This window comes from Mesoplodon mirus, assembly GCF_964341445.2.
Source record: "Mesoplodon mirus genome assembly, chromosome: 16".
In the NCBI taxonomy this organism is placed as follows: domain Eukaryota; kingdom Metazoa; phylum Chordata; class Mammalia; order Artiodactyla; family Ziphiidae; genus Mesoplodon; species Mesoplodon mirus.
The window spans coordinates 12,247,374-12,271,461 of record NC_138992.1 but is presented as its reverse complement, the minus strand read 5'-3'; the positions used below and the strand labels follow the sequence as shown (position 1 = coordinate 12,271,461).

The window sequence follows — 24,088 nt, the reverse complement described above, 5'->3', positions numbered from 1 at the left end:
TAAATTCTCACAGTTCCTACAGTGCCTATACAGATGCTGAGGTTTGACAACTGGAGCTCAGAGACCTGTCCAGACCCTCGCAGGAAGCCAGGCACAAAACAAGTGTTCCATGATTATAAATGAATCTGTGTAGTAGGCGGTACACGGAGCATCACCTGAAGATTTTGTTTTTTTTCTTTTTCTAGAGAGGAGAACCATTCACTTCGGGAAGAAGCCACTGGAATAGGAGAAACTGCATAAAACAGGGGAGGGAGGGAGGGGCCCAAGGCCGCTGGGTGGGTTAAAATGATAGGGGAGGTAAGGCACTGGGTGGGGGACAGAGAGGCAGCCTTCGCTTCCATAATGTTGAAATCACACACTTGTGTGTCTGTCTTTTCACCGGACTGTGACTTCCTTCTACGGCTTGTATCCCCATCGCCTAGCAGGGCGCCCGGTTCCCCTAAGTGCTCCATAGGTGATGAACTGAATGGAGGCAGCTCCTCGCTTCGGTTAGGTCCTGGGCTTTTGTAGAGAAAGCAAGATAAACACATACCCCCGCCGGAGGCCAGGGTTCTCTTGTTCCTTTGCGGGAGACTACTGGGCATTCACAGGGATAGTTTAATACTCCGGAGTGGAGGGACTGGTGCGGACAGCCGGCCCTCTGCACTGATTTGCCAACCTCAGCCCTGTGGGACAGCTGGAGACGTCGAAGGAGGTGGGAAAGTGCGTGCGCCCCTCTTACCAGGCCCGCGGATGCTGGTGGTACCCAAGGAGGCGCCCGGATCACTAGAGATAGAGCTAAGCCAGGGGTCTTCTGCACGAAGTGCTCCCGTCTCCGACCATCCTGGTTCATCTACTTCACTAAACTCGCCTTCCCCATCTGGCAAGTGGGAAGGCTTTCAGCCTCCAGGACCCCTGGGGGCGGGGCGGGGGGCAGAGAGCAGGACTGCTGAAACCGCTGCACGCAAGTGAATGGGCATCACCACGGGGTTCGAGCTGGCTCTCTCGGGCCGCGGCGCGACCGTGGCCAGGTCCCCCAGCCCGGTGCGGAGCGTGCCCTCCCCGCGCCATCTAGGCCCCCGGCGGCCCAGGCCCTCCCGGCCTCCGCGCGCGGCCCTCCGCGGCAAGATGCTCCGAGCTGCTCCGGCCGCGGGCGGAGGGGCTCGCGGGGCGGCGGGCCGGGCGGCGGGGAGCTGGGGGGCGCGGGCAGCGCTGGGGCCGAGGACGCACGCGGCCAGTCGGGCGGCGCGCGCTTTCCCCTCCCCCGCAGCCCGGAGCGCGAGCCGCCGTGACGTCACGGGCCGCCCTCCAGCCCCGCGCTCCAGCGGGCCGAGCGCGTGCGGCCGCCGAGCACATGGGCCCGCGGGCCGGGCGGACTCCGGGCGGCCGGGACCCGGAGAGTCAGCGAGGGGCCGCGAGCGAGGATGGGCCCCGGCACGCGCCTGGAATCCTCTGAGTGGATTTCCACACGGAAAGGCTGTTGGCGGCCCCGGTGACCTGCGGAGACACGGCTGAATCCACCTTCCAGTAAGTTAGAATTCTTTCCTCTGCCTTTCTGGAAACTCGGAAGCCTCGGCCTTGCGGGTCGGGATGCGCGGTGAGTAACTGGACGGAAGGAAGGGGCTTGCGGATGCCAATGGGTGTGTTCACCGTGCCCTTTTCTCATCCCCAGACTCTGGACTGGCAGCGAGTTTGGGCGTTTGGGGTGGGGGGAGGGGAAGAGGGTGACATCAAATGGCCCTTGCAGTGAGATAATTCTGGATTTGTGCTCTTGCTGAAAAGCGTGTTATTATCTAACCTCCCAATATAGACCCCCCCTCCCGTCGGTACGGGTTTGGATCCGCAGAGACGGTCTGGAGGCCCCTTTTGCTAACCGAGAGGTCTGTGAACCATACGATGCGACCTCCATCCTCTGACCGTCTCCTCCCCCTTAACCCCTACAAGGTGATTTCCGAAAACTCAGCAACTCTTGTTTTTTGAAACTTTCTCTGCTTTTGCATTGCACTTACTGATTTGCCGGGGCCCTCACTCCCCTATCATGGTAATTCTTTTGGCATGGATTGTTGATTTGGTTAGATTTATCCTCCCTGGGCTAATGTGCTCTTACTTATGCCAGTGTTTGGGGTCCGGAGTGTAGGCTTTCGGGAAGCGCAGCCATGAGGCTGCATGTGTTCGGTGCGCGGATACACCATGCATTTTCCTGAGAGTTGGCAGGCATGGAATATTCTTGTGTTCACTCGAGCCCCTGACTTCAGGCCCTTCTGTAAGTTGGGAGAAGAGAGGAACTCCCTTGTGAAGGGTTTTAGGGAGAAGAGGGTGAGGTTGTGGTGTTTCCTTTCTGGTCTTCTGTTCTCCAGAGAGAGGCTGGCAGCCCCGTCTCATCCCTCCGTTCCCCCACCACTTGGCGTCCTGGCTACTGGAGCTGTTTAGTTGCTGGAGAAAACCCTGAAGAAACGTGTGTTTGTCTGCGGTGGCTGGGCGGGGCTCTGAGGAGGTAGGGACTGCATCTGCTCTGCTGCTTGTCATAGGGTGTCGCAGGCCTCTTTTGCATACTGGCAGTGACAAGTTGAGGCTTGTTCATTTGACACAGTCCTGTGGTCACAGTGAATCTCTCTAAAGCTCTAACCAGTGGAGAAGAGGGTTGTATGGATCCTCTGAACTCTGAGTGGGACTTCCTGAAAGATTTATTAGGAGAAAAACCTTCCTGGAAGCAGCAGCAGAACACACACAGAATCGCTGGCTGGGCAGAGCCTCGTGGCCTGGTCTCCACTATCTGGGAGCAGTTACATCTTGGAGGTGAGGAGTGCCTCGTGGTCTGAGGCCTTGGCACGAGGGCCCGACTGGAATTCCATGCATGGGTCTGGTGATGGAAAGGCGCGGTGGGTGCAGGGCAGATCATAATGCTGTACCCAGTGAACTCCCCGGGGGGATTTGTTATGTGATCACATTTTTGTTTTGCCTGGTTAAGCGTGGCTCTTATTCTTGTTGTTGCTTTGCCGACTTTGAGTGCAGAATTTTGCATAAACTAGGCTTCCCCTGAAAAGTAGAAGAAATCAGTTTCTTTTTCTGGTTGCTTTTCCTCTCTCTTCCTCCGTCTCCTCTCCGTCCCTCCCCCATGCTGTCCGGTTTGTCCTTTCTGTCCAGGGCTGGAGCTTTTCCGGACTGGAAAGAGGGAGTTCTGAAATATCAGAACTCACCCCCTCCGCACCCCCCACCAGCCCCGCAACTGATTTGTGTGATTGCTGGTCTGAAACCCGGTGAATTCTCACCGTCTATATCCAGTTGATCTCTTGTGCTTTAGCTTTTTTTTCTTTCTCCTAAATGGCAGGCAGGCAGGCTGGGTTTGGGAATCTCTGTCCCAGGGCCTTCTGCCTGCCCGGGATGGACAGTTTTCTCGGACAGCTCAAGTAAAGAACCTCCTGGACGATAAGACAGCCTTCCTTTTTTCCTCTTTGTGTGATTCTCCCTGAATTTGGTCACACCAATGGCGGTGTTGACCCTTTCCTGCGGAAGTGAGGACCTGGGATAGTTGCTGGTCCGTATTCTTTGGCGAGGTAGCCGCGGGCCTGCTAACGAATGGCTGCACTTCACTGTGTGTTAGATGTCAGATGGCCTCCTGGATGCTCAAGCTTTTTACTTTGTATTTCCTTTCCTAGTTGGCTGGAGACATGGCATTCTCCCTGTTTGTTTGTTTTTTTAAAAACTCCGGATGCTGGTTTGTAATCTCTGTAAGAGGCCAGGACTCCTTTATATACCCTGTGTCTGCTGGGTGGGGGGAAACCCTGAATCAAGATGGAAACAGAGCAACGACGTGGAATAATTTGGACCCTGGATGAGTTCCGTTGGTGGTCACTTTTACCCCTTCCCTAGGAAACCTCAGAAACTCTAGGCCTTACAGGAGAATGCTGCTAAAATGGGTCCTTTGACGGGTTCTTCCTCGATCTCTTCCATTTTTCTGGTCCCCAGTAATCTAAGGATCTAATAACAGTAATAGTAAATGATAATAATAATAGTTTCTTTCTTTCTTTTTTTTTTTTTTGGCCATGCCGTGTGGCACGCGGCATCTTAGTTCCCCCACCAGGAATCGAACCCGCACCCCCTGCAGTGGAAGTGTGGAGTCTTAACCACTGGACCGCCAGGGAAGTCCCAATAATAGAAGTAGTTTCTATAGTAACATTGAAATCGTATATCAGGCCAAGCATGTTCTTCCCATTTCATGCTCGCTATAGCCTCACCAAGGCAGTTATGATAAAACGTCTAGCAGTGATGGAGTTCTTATGACGGGCCAGCCTCAGTTCTAAATGCTTTAGATATGTAATCTCATTTAATCTCCCAACCATCACATAAGGTAGTATTATTATCACTATTTTGCAGATGGGGGACCCACAGCTCAGAGAGATTAAAAATATCCCTACCCTCACCGCCAGGTCACACAGCTAAGGAGTGGCAGAGCCACTGGGATTTGGACCTGGGCCATCTGGCTCCCTGGGGCCACTCCTAGAAGTTAGAGGACAGTGAAACTAAAAGCAAGCAAGGATGCTTCTCGGCCTGGAGCAGGAAGGATCAGGTGTGCTCCCCAGGCTGCCCTCCTCCCCCGGCACAGATGGAACCCCCAAACCCTGTGTGAAGACAGTGCCTGCTCTGGCTGCCGGCCCGTTCCACCAACACTGAGGTCAAGAAGCCATGGGAGGGGGGCTGCAGTGTTTGGAAAATTCTGGACGGGGGTCTGGGGAGCCTGCGCAGAGCCTCAGTCTTGGTGTGAAATCTGTGGGCATTTGCAAAACGCTCCATCCAGGCATCCTGCCTGGCTTTGTGACCAGCATATAATCACTGTGAACGTTCAGAGCAGATGGGAGACACAGCTCTTTCTGCAAATGATCACATACCCTCCCCCCCATCCCCTGCCCCCGCCCCCCAAACTATCTGAGTACCTGTCTCTCTCCTGGGTGTGTTTTGGTCCTGTAGCAGCCCTAACAATACAAGGATTGTGGTGGCCCCTCTCCCAACCCTGTCATTAAAAACAAAAACAATGCCAGCCCATAAACACAAGATTCACATACACGAGGCCAAAACGGTCTCAGTCATTTTTTAATTCCAGAATTCTGAATGTTCTTCTTTTATTTTCTCTTCCTCTTTTTTCTGAGGGGGGGCAGGCAGGGGTATGGGGTGTTGTTTTGCTGGTGCCTAGTGGGTAATCTGAGCCCCAGGGCTATTTGTTTACCTGCCTCTTTTCCCTCCTGGACCATGCATTTCTTGGGAACAGCAGGAGGTGGGGAAGGGGCGGGGGATGCTGGCAGTCATCTTCATCTGGTGGCTCACGCAGCCCTGGGACTTTGTTGGATCAGGTGGCTGTCAAGAACTGCTTTATTTTCAAGGAAACAAGCGATGTCCAGTCTCCAGTCATTGTCTTCTTAGATGTGAAACAGCCCGACAGGATGGGAAGCAGAGGGTTTGCCCTGAGGGAAGGGACAGTGAAGAAAGGAAGGAAAACTGAAAGCAGCAGAAGGCACCTGGGTTGTCTGAGGGGCGGTGCAGACCTGGGTTCCTTTGGGGCAAGTTACTTGACCTCTGTAAGCCTGTTTCCTCGCCTATGGAATGGGGATGGTAAAGCACCAGCTTCACCGGTGGCTGTGAGGAGGAAATAGGGGATGAACAGCTGGCGGGTGTTCAGCACAGCGCCTGGGCTCCTGGTAAGTGCTCAGCAAAAGTTAGCTCATATTATTACTGTTACAATTATTGGATTTTATTACTTCCTGTGGCTGCTTGGAGTGGTGGTTTCTGAATACGTTTTAATGCGTAAAGGTAACATTCTGGTTACGTAGATCATAAAATGGCAGTGACTTCACTAGTGTTCTTTGCAAGCATCTGAACAAAACACTGGCTAATAGATGTAAGAAAGAGAAATGGGGAGAGGTCTCAGAAAGGACAGGAATCAGAGGGTGCCCCTCAGGTGTCAGCCTGCTTTTTAATATATAAGTTTTTTTCTTTTTTTGGTTGCGTTGGGTCTTCGTTGCTGCACGCAGGCTTTCTCTAGTTGCTGCGAGCCGGGGCTACTCTTCGTCGCGGTGCGCAGGCTTCTCAATGCTGTGGCTTCTCTTGTTGAGGAGCACGGGCTCTAGGCATGTGGGCTTCAGCAGTTGTGCACACAGGCTCAGCTGTTGTGGCTCGCGGGCTCTAGAGCACAGGCTCAGTAGTTGTGGCACACGGGCTTAGTTGCTCCATGGCATGTGGGATCTTCCCGGACCAGGGCTCGAACCCATGTCCCCTGCAGGACATTGGCAGGCGGATTCTTAACCACTGTGCCGTCAGGGAAGTGCCGTCAGCCTGCTTTTGCAGGTTACTTCAGCTCTCGCTGCTGCACAGAGAGGAGAATAGTTTCCCTCTCCCAGGGATGATGCAAAGCACTTAGCACAGTGGAAGTAAGCTCTTGAGGAAGACATAAAAATGATTGTTATTATTGGTTATTCTTCAGGGCTCCCTTTCCCTGGTAATTTGACCCTAACATTTGCTACTCTGTTTAAGATGGATTGGTTGAGCCATTCATTTACTGAGCATTTGCTGGGTGGCAGGCACTGTTCTAGCTCCTGGAGATCCAGCAGGGAAGAAAAGAAACAAAAATCTTTGTCCTCCTGGAGTTTCCATTCTATCCAAGCCACACGGTGGGTACAGGGTAGTCCGCACAGGGAGTTGGGGAACGGATGGAGGCAGTGCAGGCAAAAACTACACCGACTCCTGACACCACTGTATTAGTAGATGTAAGGTGCTTAGCACAGGGCTGCCATGTGGTAGTGACTATGTAAGTGGTGGTTGCTATATTTATAATTATTGCCTGCCTTTGGGGGCTGCCTCATAAAATAGCAACCTCCCTAACTCCCATTTCCATTCCTGAGTCTCACTGTTGTCCATAGTACTTGTTATGGACTGAATGTTTGTGTTTCTCCAAAATACATATGTTGAAATATTAACCCCCAATGTGATGGTATTTGGAAATGGGGCCTTTGGGAGGTAATTATGGATAGGTGAGGTCATCAGGGTGGGGTCCTTGTGAGGTGATTAGTGCCCTTATCAGAAGAAATAGCAGGGAGCTTGCCTCCTCTCTCTGGCCATGTGAGGACACAGCAAGAAGGTAGTTGTTTACAAATCAGGAAGTTAGCTCTCATCAGAAACCAGATTGGCCAGAACCTTGATCTTGGACTTCCTAGCTTCCAGAACTGTGAGAAATACACTTCAATCATTTAAGCTACCCTGTCTGTAGTATTTTGTTATGGCAGCCTGAACAAACTGAGACAGTACTAATCGTTACCTGATATACCGTGTATCTGTCTTCTCTCCTGAAATTGTAAACTCTGTAGGGCTGAGGGCTTCATTCATTCATTCATTTATTCATTTTCATCCATTTAACACATTCTTATTGCATGCCTACTCTGTGCCAAGCAGGGTTCTAGGTGCTGGGGATGCAGAAAGGAACAAGAAAGATGTTGCATGAATGGTGCTTGCATTGCAGCTGAGGTAGACACTGGGAACAGCAGACATAATAAACTGAGGACATTCACAGTGTATTTGAGGGTAATGTGTTCTATGGGAACAAGTGGAACAGAGTCAGGGTCTGGAGGGCTGGGGTGGGCTGAAGTGTTAAGGTGGCTTCAGGGCAGGCTCTGTTGACAAGCTGATACTGGAGCAGCCTTGAAAGAGGTGAAGGAGTTAGTCTTAGAGGATGGTATTCCTGGCCCAGGGAAGAGCCAGGCTCGAGGCTGAGGGCAGGGCTGGGCCTATGAGAGGGAGGAGCAGGATGAAGAACGGATTGGAGTGTTGAGAGCAAGGTGGACAGAGGTGGAAGGGGAAACCAGAGCAGTGTTCAGCGACGTTGCACAGGAAGTCTCCAGGCCTTTCTAAAAGACTCTGTCTTGTGCACAGTAAAATGGGGAGTGACTGAAGGGTTTAAAACAAAAAGCTGATTTGCTCTGATTTAGCTTTCAAGATGATCAATCTGGCTGCTGTGTTGAGAAGAGACTAAATCTAGGCCAGAAGCCAGGGCACCCGGGTCAAACTGCAGGGGATGCAAGTGCTTGGTCCAGGCTGGTAGTGGTGGACAGGAGCTTCTGGACTGCTCACTGTTGTATTCCCAGGCATCTAAAACTGCCCTATCCAATGTGGTAGCCACTAGCTTTACGTAGCCACTGAGCACTTGAAATGAGGCTAGTCTGAATACTAAAGAGATATACTAAAATACACATCGGATTTCATCGGGCTTCAGTAGTTGTGGCATGCGGGCTCAGTAGTTGTGGCTTGTGGGCTCTAGAGCACAGGCTCAGTAGTTGTGGTGCACGGGCTTAGTTGTCCCGCGGCATGTGGGGTCTTCCTGGTTCAGGGCTCGAACCCATGTCCCCTGCACTGGCAGGCATATTCTTAACCACTGTGCCACCAGGGAAGCCCCGCATCTCACTGTTCTAAAAGTTGTAGTTAAGTATTGTAACTCATGAGATTTGCACTGAAGCCAAATTTGCTGTTATCTGGTGAGATGCGTGATGTTTGTTGCTGTCCATGATACGCTGTGTTATGAACAATTACGTATAGTGTGTATTAAATGCTAGACACATGTGCATATACATTATATGCACCTGTATTAGCTTTTTCTTAACTTCCATTTATTTAGCAGATATTTGTGGGATGCCTGTTGTGTGCCAAGCACTGTTCAAGGTCTTGGATGTTCAGTAGTGATCACAACAGATATGGTACCAGTTCTAAAGGAGCTTATTACTTAGTGGGGAGACAAGCAAACATACACCAAAAAGTAACTCTAGTGTAAGGAATATGAAAGAATATGAAATCAAATAATGTGGAAGATAGTGTGTATGAGGTGAGGGGATTCACACCGAAATCCTACATTTGAGTGAGACATGAAGATTTGGGGGAAGTTAGCCAGAGAAAGAGCAAAGCACAAAGGAGCAGATTGAGAAATATGACTGTATAGTAAAGAAAAAAAGAGTGCGAAAAAAAAAAAGAACAGCTTTAATAATAAAGAATAAAGGGTTCCCCAAAGTCAACAACAAAAAAACCAAACAGCCTCACAGTAACGTGAGTAAAAGATACATACAAACAGTTCTCAGAAGAAGAAAGCAAAATGGACAGTACATGTGAAAAGATTCCGAATTTCCCTGATATAGTCAGGTGTACTGAGGTCTGATCTGTAGACACTAGAGTCCACCCTGTTTAGTAGACGGCGCTAGGTGGTTTGATAAATGCACACAGCTGTGTAACATAGTCATGTAATCATCGTCATAAAGATACAGAACATTTCCATCCCCCGCCAAAGTCCCTCCTGCTTCTTTGTAGTCAACCTCCTCCCTGACCCTCAGCTTCTAACAATCACAGATTTGTTTCCTGACCTCATGGTTTGGTTTTGCCTTTTGTGTAGAAATGGCATCGTCCAGGATGTAGCTCTTTGAACCCGGTTTCTCTCCTGAAAGTGAGATCTTCCACGTTGTATGTGTCAGTCGTTGGGTGGATTAGATTGCAGAGTAGTTTCCTCTTCTCTGGATATGCCACTGTTATCCATCTTCCAGTGTGCAAGGACACGTGCGTTGTTTCTGGGGCGCATTTTTTCATGTTTTAAAACGTGCCCCAAAATAGGAAATCTGACGCAAGTCTTGGGTAGGCTGTGTGGGGCATGGGGTCCCCTGATTCAGCTAGTGAGTGTGGAGTTGCTTGAGAGACCAGTTGGCAGCACGCAATGAATTCAAAACATGTGCAGCCCCATGCCTCGGTACCTTTGAGAATTCACAGCTCATGTTATGTGTTGTTGAAGGATACTTCGAGGTGGGTGTGAATGTCTAAAAGAAAATGGACTGGAAGGATCTAGATCAAATTCACTCTCATCGTCCTGGGAGGGAGGAGAGGATGGGGTTGGTGGTGACAGTCAAAGGCTACTTTAACTTTAATGTTTTATAAAAGAAGGATATAGACACATATATCACTTCTGCATTTTGAAAGCATATAGTAAGGAAAGCAGACCGTGTGTATGTATGACAACACGTTCATGGGTGTAAATTCAGGGTTTTTAAAATTTCTTTTAAAAACTAGTTTGAAGGGACTTCCCTGGTGGTCCAGGGGTTAAGACTCCGAGCTTCCACTGCAGGGGGTACGGGTTCCATCCCTGGTCGGGGAAACTAGGATTTCGTATGCCGCCAAAGCAAACAAACAAACAAACAACAAAAAAACTAGTTTGAGGGGGAGGTATTCTAGCCCGAGAGAACAGCATGCATGAAGGACCCAAGGCAGGAGAAAGTTTGGGAAGTTTGTGATGTCAAGAGACTCCTGTGGGTGGAGTGGAGTGAATGTCCAAGGGTAAGAGACACAGGACCTGGACGGGGTCCAGGGTGGGCAGGTGCCTGGTCTTGGAGGCCTTAAGCACTAGTCCAGGCCTCTGTGGGCTGCTGAGTGGGGCAGGGGCCTGGTTTGATTGACATCTTTGCCCGGTAGACAATGGATTGGATGGTTGACAGTGGTAGCTGGGGCCCGTTTGGAGACTGTGTGGCAGCCATCCAGATGAGGACCCTGGACCCTGGCTCTAGCAGTGGAGAGGGGAGAAGAGGACAAATTCACTATTTATTTTGGGGAGAGAAAGGACTTCTGCCTGGAGGGCAAAGTTGGAAGGGATCCAGGTGGGACTGAAGAGGTGGCTGAGGGCCTTCCAGTCCCCGTGAGGAGCTTGGACTTTATCCTGAGGGCGACTGGGAACTGTGGACAGTTTTGAACAGGGGCAGGGACAAGATCAGAGTGGCATTTCAGGGAGACCTGTGCACATGTGGCGTCCTGGGCCTGGGGTCACTGAAGAACATTCTATAGTTAATGTGGCTGAGCATACACCAGTGACCCTCTTGTTGGATGCTTGGCTTTTCCTGTTTTTCAAAAGGAAAGAGGAGAAAGAAAAGGGCCTCTGTGTGGGAAGCCCCTGAAATTTACAGGAGAGCAGCTGTAGGAACAAGGGTCCCTTCTGGCATTTATCGTGTCGGGGTTTATCCCATAGTCCACTTAAGTAATCATTCATCCAACCGGGGCCAGGGGCAGCTTTGGGATCACTGAGCCAATCTTCTCACTGAGAGATTTCGAAGAGAGATCACTCCTATCCTTGTGGTGTATCGCTTTTTACAAAACAGACGGTTGCATTCGGTCCAAGAACAACCTATGAGGCTAAGGCCAGACTGTCCTGGCCGGGTTGACGCCCAGAGAACACCTCCGGTGGAGACCTGGGGCTTCTCCTGCAGGCTGTGCTCTCAATGTCACTGCATCCAGATCACCAGCCTTGCAGCGCCGCTTTCCCCTCAGAACACTTGGGAGGAGATGGCCTCCCAGAAAGTGCTCTTGAAATAGAAGGGGGGCTCTGGGCTGCCCCCTGGCCTTTGCTTGGTGCAGAGTTCCGCTGTCCTCTCTCCACGCCTCGAGGTTGGCCAAAGGCAGTGTCTCCTGCCTGTCATTTCCCTGGACAGCCCATATGTGCTTTCTCAGCTAGAGACATTCCCCACATACTTATCCCACTTTTCCCTGCAAAGGGTTTTGAAAAAAAAACGAGGGGTGCCAAAGGATAGGGGAGATCACTGTAGCAGTCATGGTAACGTGTGGAGGTGGTCTCAGCAGCCGCGGCTTAGACAGCAGCATACGGTTTTCACATTTTATACCTGAGCAGTTGCTGACACCCTTGACCCTTGATTATGCAACTCTCTCCCCTTTGGTCCAGCAGTGAGACCCGACATCACTGGCGCCAGAACACCCTCTGGAGAGCATCCACCACTGGCCCCAGCTGTCTCCCTGCTCCCACGCCTGGCTTTTAAAAGGGCAAACTAGATCCTGAGACTCAACGACTTAAAAGCTTTTATGGCTTCCCATTATTAGTTCGAGTACCTGCTGTATAATAGACCCTCATGAGTATTGATTGAATTGCTGAGTGATGTGAACCCAGTGATGTGTATCTGGGATAAGGACCTAGCCCTCACCAACCCTCCAGGCTGAGTGCTTTCTGCCAGATGGATGCCTCTGCTTGGATCAGAAGGAAGGCTTATCTGATTAGAGGCAGCTGGTGAATGTCGGTTTTGGATAATGAAGGTTTGGAATGGCGTTATTCTTTGGAGAGGGTGGGTGCCTGCAGATTCACTTCTGACAGTCACGTCTCACCCAGCTGGGGAGACGGGACAGGTTTCAATTCCTTTCCCACTTCCTCTTCTAATTAACTCCTGTTGATGCTTTATGACTCAGCCTAGGGGTCATCTCCTTCAGGAAACATTCCTTCATCCCCTCCATGCACCCTGAATGATCACAACTCACATCCTGTTGTATTGTGTTGTGGCCATGGATTCCCAACAGGGCTTGCAAATTCAGTTGCTTAGGAAGATGAGCAGATGATATGAATGCACCAGGTGAACCCGATAGAACACAGTAGGAAGAGTGTGGACTGGCCGGCAACCGGTCCCCTCTCTAGACCAGGCGGCTGCTCTTTGATTCCAGCTCCCCGTCTCCGCCTCCCCATTTCCCCAGGCCAGAAAGGAGATTCACGGCTGCCAGACCTTCTACTTCTGAAAGAGAAGCTGGGTATCATTCTTTTTTTAATTAAAATTCTTCTGATTTTCAAATGCTTCAATTCAGTTTTTTTTTTTTTTTTTTTTTTTTTTTGGTACGCAGGCCTCTCACTGTTGTGGCCTCTCCCGTTGCGGAGCACAGGCTCCGGACGCGCAGGCTCAGCGGCCATGGCTCACGGGCCCAGCCGCTCCGCGGCATATGGGATCTTCCCGGACTGGGGCACGAACGCATGTCCCCTAGCATCAGCAGGCGGACTCTCAACCACTGTGCCACCAGGGAAGCCCTCAATTCAGATTTTTAAAGAAGGCTCACAGGCCAAACAAAACACGTGTGGGCCCGATGTGGCCCCTGGGGCCAGCAGTTTGCAGCCCTTGCTTATGGCTCTCCCTGTCCCATTGCACAGGCTCTTCCAGACATGACGTGCTTTTCTGTGCCCCCAGCACCTTGCAGGGAGCCGGCAGGGCTTGGTGGACGCTCCCTGCTTAAACCCTTATTGACTTGGGTGCTGCAATAGAGCACCTCCCGCATAGACGGCATTAACATTTTTTTCTCTTAGAACTGTTTGCACATAATGCTGTTCTGAGTTGCTTCTTCAGCCCCCTGCATGCTTTTGTGATAGGCTGTGTGTCCCTGGAAAACTAATCATTTCCTAAATGTTAACTGCTCTTTTCCTTTTCCCCTTCCCTCTCCACCCCCTCAACACATGTTGGCCTTTTTTTGGGGGGGGGGTGAGGGGGGAAGCCAGACCTTTCGTATCCTGCTGGGCTCCTCAAGTGTTGGTCAGCTGTTATTAGGCAGTGGTGATTTCCGGCTAGCTCATGGACTTTTGCCCTCCAAGTTGGTGAGCTTTTGCTCATTTCCATGGGGGAAAATGCATGGCTTTCAGATTTCTCTTCGTTTATGGTGAGCCATGGTGGCAAAGTTGCTTAAAGAAACAAGCCAATCAGCTACCAGGAGGAAGCAAAAGTCCCACCCTGTTTTGTTCAGTGTTTTCCACCTTGTTATCTGTCTTCACGTTGTGGAGGCAAAATTCAATAAGGAGCTTAATATGTGCCTGAAACTGAGCAAGGCTCTGGAGAAATTAAAAACAATTTGATAGTCTGGAAGATCCATCCTTACCCTTCAGAGATGCAGAGGGAGAGCAAAACCAATGACAATGATGATACAGTGTAAGTGCAGATATAGTGCAGCATCACGTTCTGTATTTAGCGTTATGAGGAGCTACAGTGAAATGGCATCATGGAGATATTAAGCCCTGACTCTGTGCCACTGTTAAGAACTTGTCCATATTAATCCATGTAGATAATAACTATGAACTGATTACACAGAAAAATCACAGTGGAACAGTGACATTCAATGACCCGGGATTTACTGTGTGTCTCACTTGCTGGTGCTGTGCTAGGCCTTGTAGCTACACTTGGGAATCCCTTGAGATCCCCACCCCCCTAGTTCAGTGCAGGGATACAGACATGTGCTTTTGCACATGGCGACAACACCAGGGTGAGGTCGTGGTTGTCAGAGATGGACAGGGTGATGCTGGTTCTCAGGGGATGAAGCAGCTGATGACAAGGGATGGCTTCAGATGGCAGGTGCCTTAGGTGGGTCCATGAGTGTAGGATGACTGAGGTCCAGCTGGTCTGAGGCTTGCGATAGGGTTATGCGTGGCAGGAGGAGAGGGGTTTGCCTGTTACAGAAGGGCTACAGTCTCTGTTTCTTATCTTGGAATGGGAATACTATTTCCTGCCTCTGGTTGGTTGTAAGGATTTGTACTAATAACTATAGTATGATTACTGACAACAGCTGGTGTTCTGTGAGAGCCCACTGTGTGATGGGCACAGTACCAAGGGCTTCCCTTCCATTACCCCATAGACTGATCAGCAGTGCCTTATGGGATAGGAACCATCATGAACCCCGTTTTTCAAATGGGACAAACTGAGGCTCAGAGACGTTAACTGACTTGCCCAAGTTCACACAGCTATCAAAAGGCAGGTTGGGGCTTCTCTGGTGGCGCAGTGGTTGAGAGTCCGCCTGCCGATGCAGAGGACACGGGTTCGTGCCCCGGTCCGGGAGGATCCCACATGCCTCAGAGCGGCTGGGCCCGTGAGCCATGGCTGCTGAGCCTGCACATCCGGAGCCTGTGCTCCGCAATGGGAGAGGCCACAACAGTGAGAGGCCTGCGTACCGGAAAAAAAAAAAAAAAAAAAAAAAAATAATAATAATCATAACTATAGAAAACTGAAATAAAATATGATCTTACTATGTAATACACTAAGAAAATCAAAATAAAAGGCATAAAAATTAAATAAATAAATAAATAAATAAAAGGCAGGTTGGAAACCAGGTCAGAGTGCAAAGACTAGGTTTGGAACCAATCCATTAACCAATCTATTAACTTCAGATACCCAGGAAGTATAAATATGAATCCTTTTCCCTAAGAAGTTTCTTTTTATTCCCAGCCCTGCTTTCCCATCCCCCTCTTCTTTATGCCCCGCCTCCACCCCCAAAGGACAGGACAGTTTTGACTTTGGCTGCAAATGTTAGCTATGATAACCCACATCTCTGGTTCTAAACTAGACAATCTCTGGATGGAGATTGAGAGAGAACAGGGGAAAATGAAAATAGTAGTTGTCCTAGGTGATATGAATTACATTAAAACGGCTTCCAGGGCTTCCCTGGTGCCGCAGTGGTTGAGAGTCCGCCTGCCAACGCAGGGGACGCGGGTTCGTGCCCCAGTCCAGGAAGATCCCACATGCCGCGGAGCGGCTGGGCCCGTGAGCCATGGCCACTGAGCCTGCGCGTCCGGACCCTGTGCTCCGCAACGAGAGAGGCCACGACGGTGAGAGGCCCACGTACCGTGAAAAAAAAATCGTTTCCAGGTTTTGTTGTTTCTGCGTCACAAACCCGTTTTAATTATACCTAGAAATTGGTACTGGTCAGTAAGCGTGGGGTTGGGGAGGGCCATGAGCAGACTGACAGAGAAGCTCCGAGGGCGAGGAAAACGTTTAGGTCTCTGGACCAGCATTCTCCTCTCTCGCTCTGGTCATTATTGTAAGTGGCTTGTAAGCTTTAGGCAGCATGGGTGCTTCTGTCTTCTCAAACTCTGACCCCAGACTGTCTGCTTGGAACCTCAGCTTTGCCACTGAATAGCTGCATGGCCTTCAAATCTCTGTGCCTCCTGGTTTCTTCATCTGTAAAATGGGAGTAACAGCCCTGCTGTTCTAGGACGGTTAAGAGGATGAAAGGAGTGAATACACAGAATGCCCTCATCCCTGATGCTGCTTTCTCTGTGAGGTCACAGTGCACACCTGACTTTGCCCAGTTTTTTACCTTCCAGTGTCCATCTGTGCTTTCTTGGGGAAATCAAGTCATTATAAATGATCATTGGTGTGGCTCTCTGTGGTTCACTAAGTTCTCCCAGCAGCAGAATCGTCTTGATGAAATCTAGGTCCGATCACGTAAGTCCTGTTCAGAACCCTCCCGTTAAGTCCTGGTCTCCTTCGGGATGAGCCCACAACCTCACTGTGACCTGGCCCAGCTCAGGGACGTACGACAGGTTGCCCCCCTCCCGTCATCACTTTCTGTGTGGCTTCTCCACCTTCAGTGTCACTCACCCACCCCAACACATCCCGGTCCTCTGAGCTGTTTTGTTTCCCTGTTTAGCACCCGCCACAGTCTAAAGTCCAGTCTGAGTTATCTGTCTTGCCTGTGATCCGTAACCCCCAATAGAAAACAAGCTTCAAGGGAATTTTGTTCACTTTATTGTCTCCTATATTCCCCGTTGTCCAGCCCAAGGGTCATTGGCTGAGTGAATGAATGCAAATAATCTTTGCATTTCAGTCTGACAACAGACCTGTGAATTGGGGCTTATGATCTACATTGGACAGATAGGAAACTGCAGACTGTTTTCCACAGCAGCTGCACCCTTTTGTATTCCCACCAACCATGCACAAGGATTCCCAAATCTCCCCATCCTTGCCAACACTTGTTACATTCTGTTTGTACACTTGCTATCCTGTTTGTTTTTTAATTTTATAATAGTATGTATGTAAGTGGCATCTCATAGTGGTTGTGATTTGCATTTCCCTAATGATGTTGAGCATCCTTTTTTTTTTTTTTTGGCAGCTCCCCGGGCCCCAGCAGTACAAGTGCCAAGTCTTAACCACTTAACCACTGGACCGCCAGGGAATTCCCCGAGCATCTTTTTTTTTTTTTTTTTTTTTGCGGTACGCAGGCCTCTCACTGTTGTGGCCTCTCCTGTTGTGGAGCACAGGGTCCGGACGCGCAGGCTCAGCCGCCATGGCTCACGGGCCCAGCCGCTCCGCGGCATGTGGGATCTTCCCGGACTGGGGCACGAACCCGTGTCCCCTGCATCGGCAGGCGAACTCTCAACCACTGTGCCACCAGGGAAGCCCCAGGGGGTTTTTAATTTTGATGAAATCCAACTTATTTATTTTTCCTTTTGTTGTCGGTGCTTTTGGTGTGAGGTGCAGACAGTTGTGCCAAGCTTAGCCAGGGCCGTCCAGCCAGAACTGGCAGAGCGCGTGTCCTGACCGCTCACTGTACTGCTCCGAGGCTCCATCCTTTGGATTCCCATGGCTAGTGCTTACCCTGGGTTGGTGTCTCAGTTCAGCTCCTATGTGTGTTATCTTGTTCATCTTCTCAGCATCTCTACCAGCTGGATGCTCTTACCCCATTTCCCAGCAGTGGAGGGGAGCATCCAGCCATCTGGAACCTGGTAGAGACTCACTAATGCAGCCATCAGCAGCATAGCTGGGGTCATAGTGCACCCGCCATGGACATTCCGATTTACCACGTCACTTTCCCACAAAACAAATGATTTGGGAGTTGTGCTTCCCACAAAACAAATGATTAGTCGTGCTTCCCACAAAACAAACATTTTCTAAACATTTGGGGAGAGAATTTCGTGTAGTTTCAACAGTTAGTCCATGATATTCTCTTGATATCTACAAAAGGAGATGGCATCATGAGCATCATAGGAAACGAATCCCCGTGAGTCCCCCACCCTGCTTAGGGTGTAACTCAGAATGAATTGCGTCTTTTTTCTAGTCTCTCCCAACTACCACCCCCTAGTATTCTCCCCCTGAGCCAAGAGTTATCCTGAATTTTGGTGTGTATTATGTCCCTGCTTAAAATTTTTTTCCTATATTTTTCTCTCTAAATAGGACGTTACTTTTCTTCCCTGTGACCTTTACAAAATTCCACACCGTATGCAGCTTGCTTTTCTACTCAGCATATGTTGATAAGTCCACGTGGATGTGGTCTGTTCCATTGTGTGAACAGACCACAGTTTATTTACCCGTTCTCCAAAGACATGTGAGTTGTTGGCAGCTTTTTTTTTTTTTCTCTTAATTTTTGTCCGTCACACACAAGCAGAGCTGCTGTGAGCGTTCTTGTACGCGTGGTCACAAGGGCCAGAGTTTCTGGCTAAGGTGGTAGGACCCAAGGCTGCTTTTGGATTTTCCCGGGATCATAGACTTTCAAAATCGGAAGGGATGTCTTCGGCTGAGGACTGTTGACCCTCATCAGTAATCTGAAAAGAACTGCTGTTGGTATGATGGTGAGCAGGGCAGTTCCTGGAATGGGACGGCCTCGGGTTCACTCTTGCATTTGCCTCATTCTGTTACTCAGTTCATCTTGCAATGAACTTAACTTCTCTCCACCTGTTTCCTCAGCTGGGAACGGAGGACAAAAGGCCCCCCCGCATCATTTTGAAGTTTAAATGAGATAGTGCGGTGATAATAGACCCTGAATAAGCCCTCCCTGCTGTTAGCATTGTTCCCTGTTGGCAGTTAAGGATCTCTTGAACCCGCTCCAGACTGATGCTGGGGTAGTAACTGACGCCCAGAATGGTCATGAAACAACCCTGGTCCAGATTACCTTCGCCTCCATGTGGTCCCAGGATTCCAGGCAGGTTCCCAGTCCAGCTGGATCGCTGCCCTCTTCCAGGTGGTCTTGGCCTGCCCAGGCGGGGTTTCCCCCTCTTCCCATCCATACTTCCCAAGCTTTTCTGCATAGAATGTCGGAATGCCAGGCACCTCCTCCAGTGTTTACAGTGGCCTTCAGCTTAGATACCCCCAGCCAGGATAAACCTTTCCGAAACAGATAAACTGATTGCAGCGGAAGAGAGTGGGCTCCCAAGAGGTCTCACCTGGCCTGTAAGCCTCCACGTGGAAAATGTAGCCACATCATTCCTGCGCTGCCGCCTGCCTCGCATTCCAGTCTTTAGGCCCAAATTATGAGAGGAGGGCAAGCAGGTCCCTCTTCCCGGAGAGGGACCCGTTTCATCAGCAAGATTTATTCATTCGTTTACGGCCTAGATCCAGAGCCTGGGCTTTTTGCAGCCAGGGGCTCTGCCTAGTGTTTTGAATCATTCTGATACTTGGTAGCAGAGGGCCACCCAAAGCCACTAATAATCGCTCACCTGCGTGAGAAGCATAGAAAAACAGCATAATGGTAAGAGCGCGGTTTTCTCGTTTGCACAGCATCGGTTTGAGATCCACTTGCCTTCAAAAGTCTCAGATCTCCCTGGAGAAGTTACCCTCTTGAGTCTCAGTTTCCTCATCTGTAAAATTAGAACATAAGTAGTACCGACTAGATACTTTGTTGTGAGCGTTGAAATGAGATTTTGTACGTTAGTGGCTTCCTCCAGAACTGGCATGTAGTAGGTGCTCAGTAAGCACTGGTTATGGGCCCCGCATGGGCACAGGAGGGCTGGGCCTCTAGCCTCCAGGGGGTCAGGAAATGTGGGCTGACTGAGCGAAGGTGCTGAGTACTTTCCAGTTTGAAAAGCACATTGATAGACGTGTTGCTTCCTTTCTTAAATTTCTAGCTTTGGAGTCCAGTCCTACTGTCTTTGCAGGATGACCCTGATCACTTCCTCCCTTGATTTTCTCATCTGCCAACCCCTGTGGGCTCTCACGTAAATAGCTCCACCTGTTTACCTGCCTCTGTTTCGAGGACTTTGCCTCTATATCTAATCTGTGTATTTAATCCTGACAACAGTCTATGCTGTCGATATTAATTTCCCCATTTTACAGATGGGAAAGTTGAGGCAGAAAGGTAAGTGACTATCCAAGGTAACAGCTACTAAGTAGCAGGGCCAGAGCCAAGATTTGAAGCCAGGTAGCCTGCTTTTCAGATCTGTTGGTCTAACTGGTTTGCTTTCCTGCCTTGAGGTCATCTCTCCCTCAGGGCTCCAGGTCGTTGATTGAAACGTGAGATGAGGAAGAGCTTGGGGGCATTGAGAGAAGTTTATTAACGGTCCCCCGGAGTGCACAGCGTGCGAGGAAGCTCCCCAAGGTGAGCTGAAGTGGCAGAGGCTGGGTCAGAAGACAGATGTCCCTTGGGCCATCTTCCCTCTGGTGCTTGGGACTTCATCAGCACGAGAGGATTAGCAGCAGGCTCATTGCATTTACTCTAGTAGGCCAGGGGCCCAGGGCAAACACACTCCCTCCCAGCCAAGAAACAGATAGCTGTAAAGTCGCACCCCACCCATCAGATTGACAGTCTGGTTTTCATTGTTGACGTAATGAATTATGCTTCTTAAGGATGAGAATATCTTCCAGCTGTAGAGTGGTTTAAATTTCCAGATGTCCCTCTGCCCAGGAAGCGAGAAGGATGCATGATTGGATCTCTTTAAAAGTTGCTGCGCAGAATGGCTCATTAAATTTCAACAACTTGCCTGTGGTCCCCAGAGGAGGGAGGGAAGAAGGGACCCATTTGCTAGAGTGGTAACGGTAAGTGAAGATAAGTGAACTGGATTTGTAGGCAGGAGGCCTGAGTTCTGGTTCACGCTGGCTGTGTGACTTTCAGCTGAGCCGACGACCACTCTGAGCCTCTAGTTTCCGAAGCACTTTTTCTTTCTTTCTTTTTTTTTTTTTCGGTATGCGGGCCTCTCACTGTTGTGGCCTCTCCCGTTGTGGAGCGGCATGTGGGATCCTCCCGGACCGGGGCATCGGCAGGCGGACTCTTAACCAGTGTGCCACCAGGGAAGCCCCCGAAGCACTTTTTAAGAACTAGAGGAAGCATCGTTTGGTATCATCTGAAAGGGGCTGTGTAAACATTAACTCTTACAATCAGTGAAAGCTTGTTGAACTGTAGTTGACAATGAAAGAAGACAGAGGTTAAGTCCATCCTTTTTTTTAACATACGAATATAGAGGCCAGAGAGGTTAGGACTTGTCCAAGCTATCACTGGACCTGTGCTGGCCAGTGTGGTCACTGGTGTGTGGCTACTGAGCATTTGAAATGTGGAAAAGTCCGAATTGAAATGTGCCGTAAGTGTAAAATGTGCATCAGATTTCTAAGTCTTAGTACAAAACAGATAATGTAAAATATCTTTAATAAGTGTTCCTATTGATTACATGTTGAAATGATAAGATTTAGATATATTAGGTTAAGTAAGCATACATGATTAAAACTAATTTTACCTCTTTCTTTTTGTGATTTATTAACGTGGCTACTAGAAAATTTTAAATTACTTTTATGTGTCTTGCCTTTCTATCGGACAGTGCCGAGCTAGACCGTGACACGGACGGCAGGCTTCCGAGTTCTGCAGTGAATACACCCATAATTCAGACTTCTGTGCTTTATCTGCAGGATTCATTCTAAAAGTCGCAACACTGGTAAACAGTGTTTGTGCCATCACGCCTCTAAATGGCCTTCCCCTTACATCAGAGCGGTAGATGCCCAGGCGTCCTGTCTGGAGCACTCTCTGTCCTGGGATTTGAAATTGCCTCCTTCTCTTGAACTACTTGGCTTTATCCTGAGAGCAGCTGCTTTTTGAACTCTCAGTCTGCTTCCCAACACCCGCCCCCCTGCCCCCCTTTCTCAGGTCATTCCCTTGGGAACCCCCCTGCGCCCTGCTCCCCAGTGTCTGGTTCCTGCGGACCTGCTGTGGTGTATGTGGTTCCTGGACTCCCCTTCTCTGCTCTCCACGGCTCTTCTGGGCTTGAGCCACTTCTTACTGGATTCCCCCATCAGTCTCTACGCTGGCTCCCTTCTTTTGCAGGACCACGTAACTTGTTAGGAGCATACTCTGAAAAGGAAGGCAAATTCTTCTCTCCATCTCAAATTACACCTCTTGCTCATTTTATCCAGGAGCATGGGCCATCATTTCTTTCAAATAATGCTGATTTTTTTAAGGATGATTTGTCATATAGAAAAATTGGGAAATGTTAAGAGTATAAGGAAGAAAATAACGTTAACACATTTTGCTGCATTTCCATTCTTTTTTCTGTGTGTATTTCTTTTGAATGTGAGACCACCTAATGTTGACACTTTTATTGGATTTTTCGCTTAATGTAATAGAAGTATTTCCACATGGTTTTAAAAGCAGGTTTTTAAGTATCATTTTTCAGGCAACATAACATTGTAACATCCCATTGCAAGGATAGTTTGTCATTTTCCCAATTTTACCTGTAATTCTGAGTATTAAGAATGTTTCCCTGTCATTTTCTTTCACAGTAGTGCTGAGATGCATGTTTGTGTGTGTGTGTCTGTGTGTGTGTGTATGCAGGTGTGTGTATGTAGGTGTGCACATGTGCGAATGAGGCTATTTCCGTCTTTTGGATTTCTTTAGGATAGATTTCTAGAAGTCGAACGACAAAGTCAAAGGGTTGATGCATATTGTTAGGTTGCTTTCCCATTTGGTTTTGCCAAATTGCAGCTACAAAATGATGACTGACATTTCCCCTTCAGGGAGTTGCTTTCTTGTGAAGTTGGGTTTCTGAGCAAGATGTGGGTCTTGTTGAGGGGAAGGGGATAGCTCTTTAGTGTTTGTCATTGCTTCTCATTATGATTTTGGGTTTCCCTTAAATGCCACACTTTGCTGCTTGGGAGATGGGAGCAGCTTCGTAGGCCTGCAGTGAAGGTTATACCCTGTGGTTTGCTGTGGCTGAGTGGAAAGAATTCTGGCCTGAGCCTGAGGACCAATCACTGTCAGTCTCCCCAAGAGAACTTTGGAAGGTCACTCAGCTTCCATCAGCCTTGTTTTTTCATCGATTAAGGGTAGATTATGACACCTACTTTAGGATTGCTGGAGGGTGAAACTAGCTAATATAAATCCAACGGCTAAGGAGGGCCCTACCCTATTCTGCTTTCAGGCTGCTTTAGTGATAATCAAAAGCACGGGTCTTGGATGAAAAACCGAAGGGTTTAGGTTCTGCCTCTTACACACTGGGCTGGTTGTGTGTTCCTTGCAGTTAGCCAGCCTCACTGGGGATAAATACCTATGTCACATGGCCTGCAGCTCTCCCCCCGTTATGTGTGTCCCCCAAAACGATGAACAGGAGAGAAGTGCATTTGCATCCTAGCTACCTACCACTTACCAGCTACGTGACCTTGGACAAGTCGCTTTGCTTCTTGGACCTTAGGGTTGTTTTTTGTTTAACCCTATGAGATGGGAGTAATAATACCAGTCCTGAGGTGGCTGGAAGGCTGGGCGAGGTGGGGCCTGTAACCTGATTGGCTCAGCACCTGGCCCTGGGGAGCGCTCAGTAAAGGTTAGCTTACTAGTTACTAGTTAGGTACTAGTGCACTCCAGCAGACCTGAGAGCGCCCCAGAGTTGAGTCCAGCCAAGCTGCTGGTTAGCTCCTCAAGCTGGTTGCCCATGGCTCGTGGCAGGTGGGTTCGTAGCTTGGACTATTCCAGGTCAGGAGGCAACCATCCAGGTTTGTCATTTGATGGATGACAAAGTCAGGCTCCAGATGGTGAGTTGTTTTTTTGGAATCTCCTCTCTGTTTCCATTTGTGTGTAAGAGGAAGACCTCTCGCTCTCTCTCTCTCTCTCACTCTCAGACACACACACACACACACACACACACACACACACACACACACACACACACACACACACACACACACACACACACACACACACACACACACACACACGGACTAGGTCATGAAGGATGCACCAAAAAATGGTAATAGTGCCTGCTTCTCAGGAGGCTCACGGGGGCAGGAGGGAAGCTTAGCATTGACCCGATGAGTCTTTTCAACTAGTTGAAAGTTTTTACCAGTTATATGTATCAGTTCTTCAATCAATAAGAAACAAGTTCTTAAGAGACCACTGGGTAGTAAAAGATCTTTGAATGCCATCCTGCTTCCTAATGCATTAATAAGAAGCCCTAGGAGTTTTAGAAAATCTGTTTCATAGCTGTCCATCTGAGCCCACGTCCCCTGAATCCCAGGCCAGAGGGCTTTCCTCCACTCACACAGACTGTCTCCCGCCCTGTGGCTGGCCTCCCTTTCTGCCTTCCAGAATCTGCCAACCTGAGTCCTAGACAACCGCCCGCCCCCCAGGCGGCCGACCACCCCTCTGTTCCATCCTCTGGGGTGGCCTATGTGTGTGGGGAGCCCTGGGCCTGACCGAGCAGGCCTGAGGCTGGAGGCCTTGGCTTCCTCCTGCCCAGCCGGTCCTGCCCCGGCGCCTCCCAGCATGGAAGGAGAAGTCTGTGCAGCCTGTTCCCTACCCTCCTTTGAACCAAGCTCTGTTCCAGGAATTTCAGGGCCTCTCT

The 24,088-nt window shown here is 49.5% G+C and overlaps 1 long non-coding RNA gene across 22 annotated transcripts in view; it reads left to right on the top strand.

The window, feature by feature from the left end:
- The first annotated feature begins 1,292 nt into the window (after positions 1–1,292).
- The window catches only part of LOC309792220, a 365,358-nt gene continuing 342,562 nt past the window's right edge, over positions 1,293–24,088 (top strand). For 19 of the 22 annotated variants that reach the window (XR_014291622.1, XR_014291623.1, XR_014291627.1 and 16 more), the window contains exon 1: positions 1,488–1,576. This is a non-coding gene — a long non-coding RNA (uncharacterized lncRNA). Of the gene's footprint in view, positions 1,577–2,336; positions 2,776–24,088 lie in introns of all 22 variants that reach the window. The other 3 variants (XR_014291624.1, XR_014291625.1, XR_014291626.1) reach the window with 2 other exon arrangements.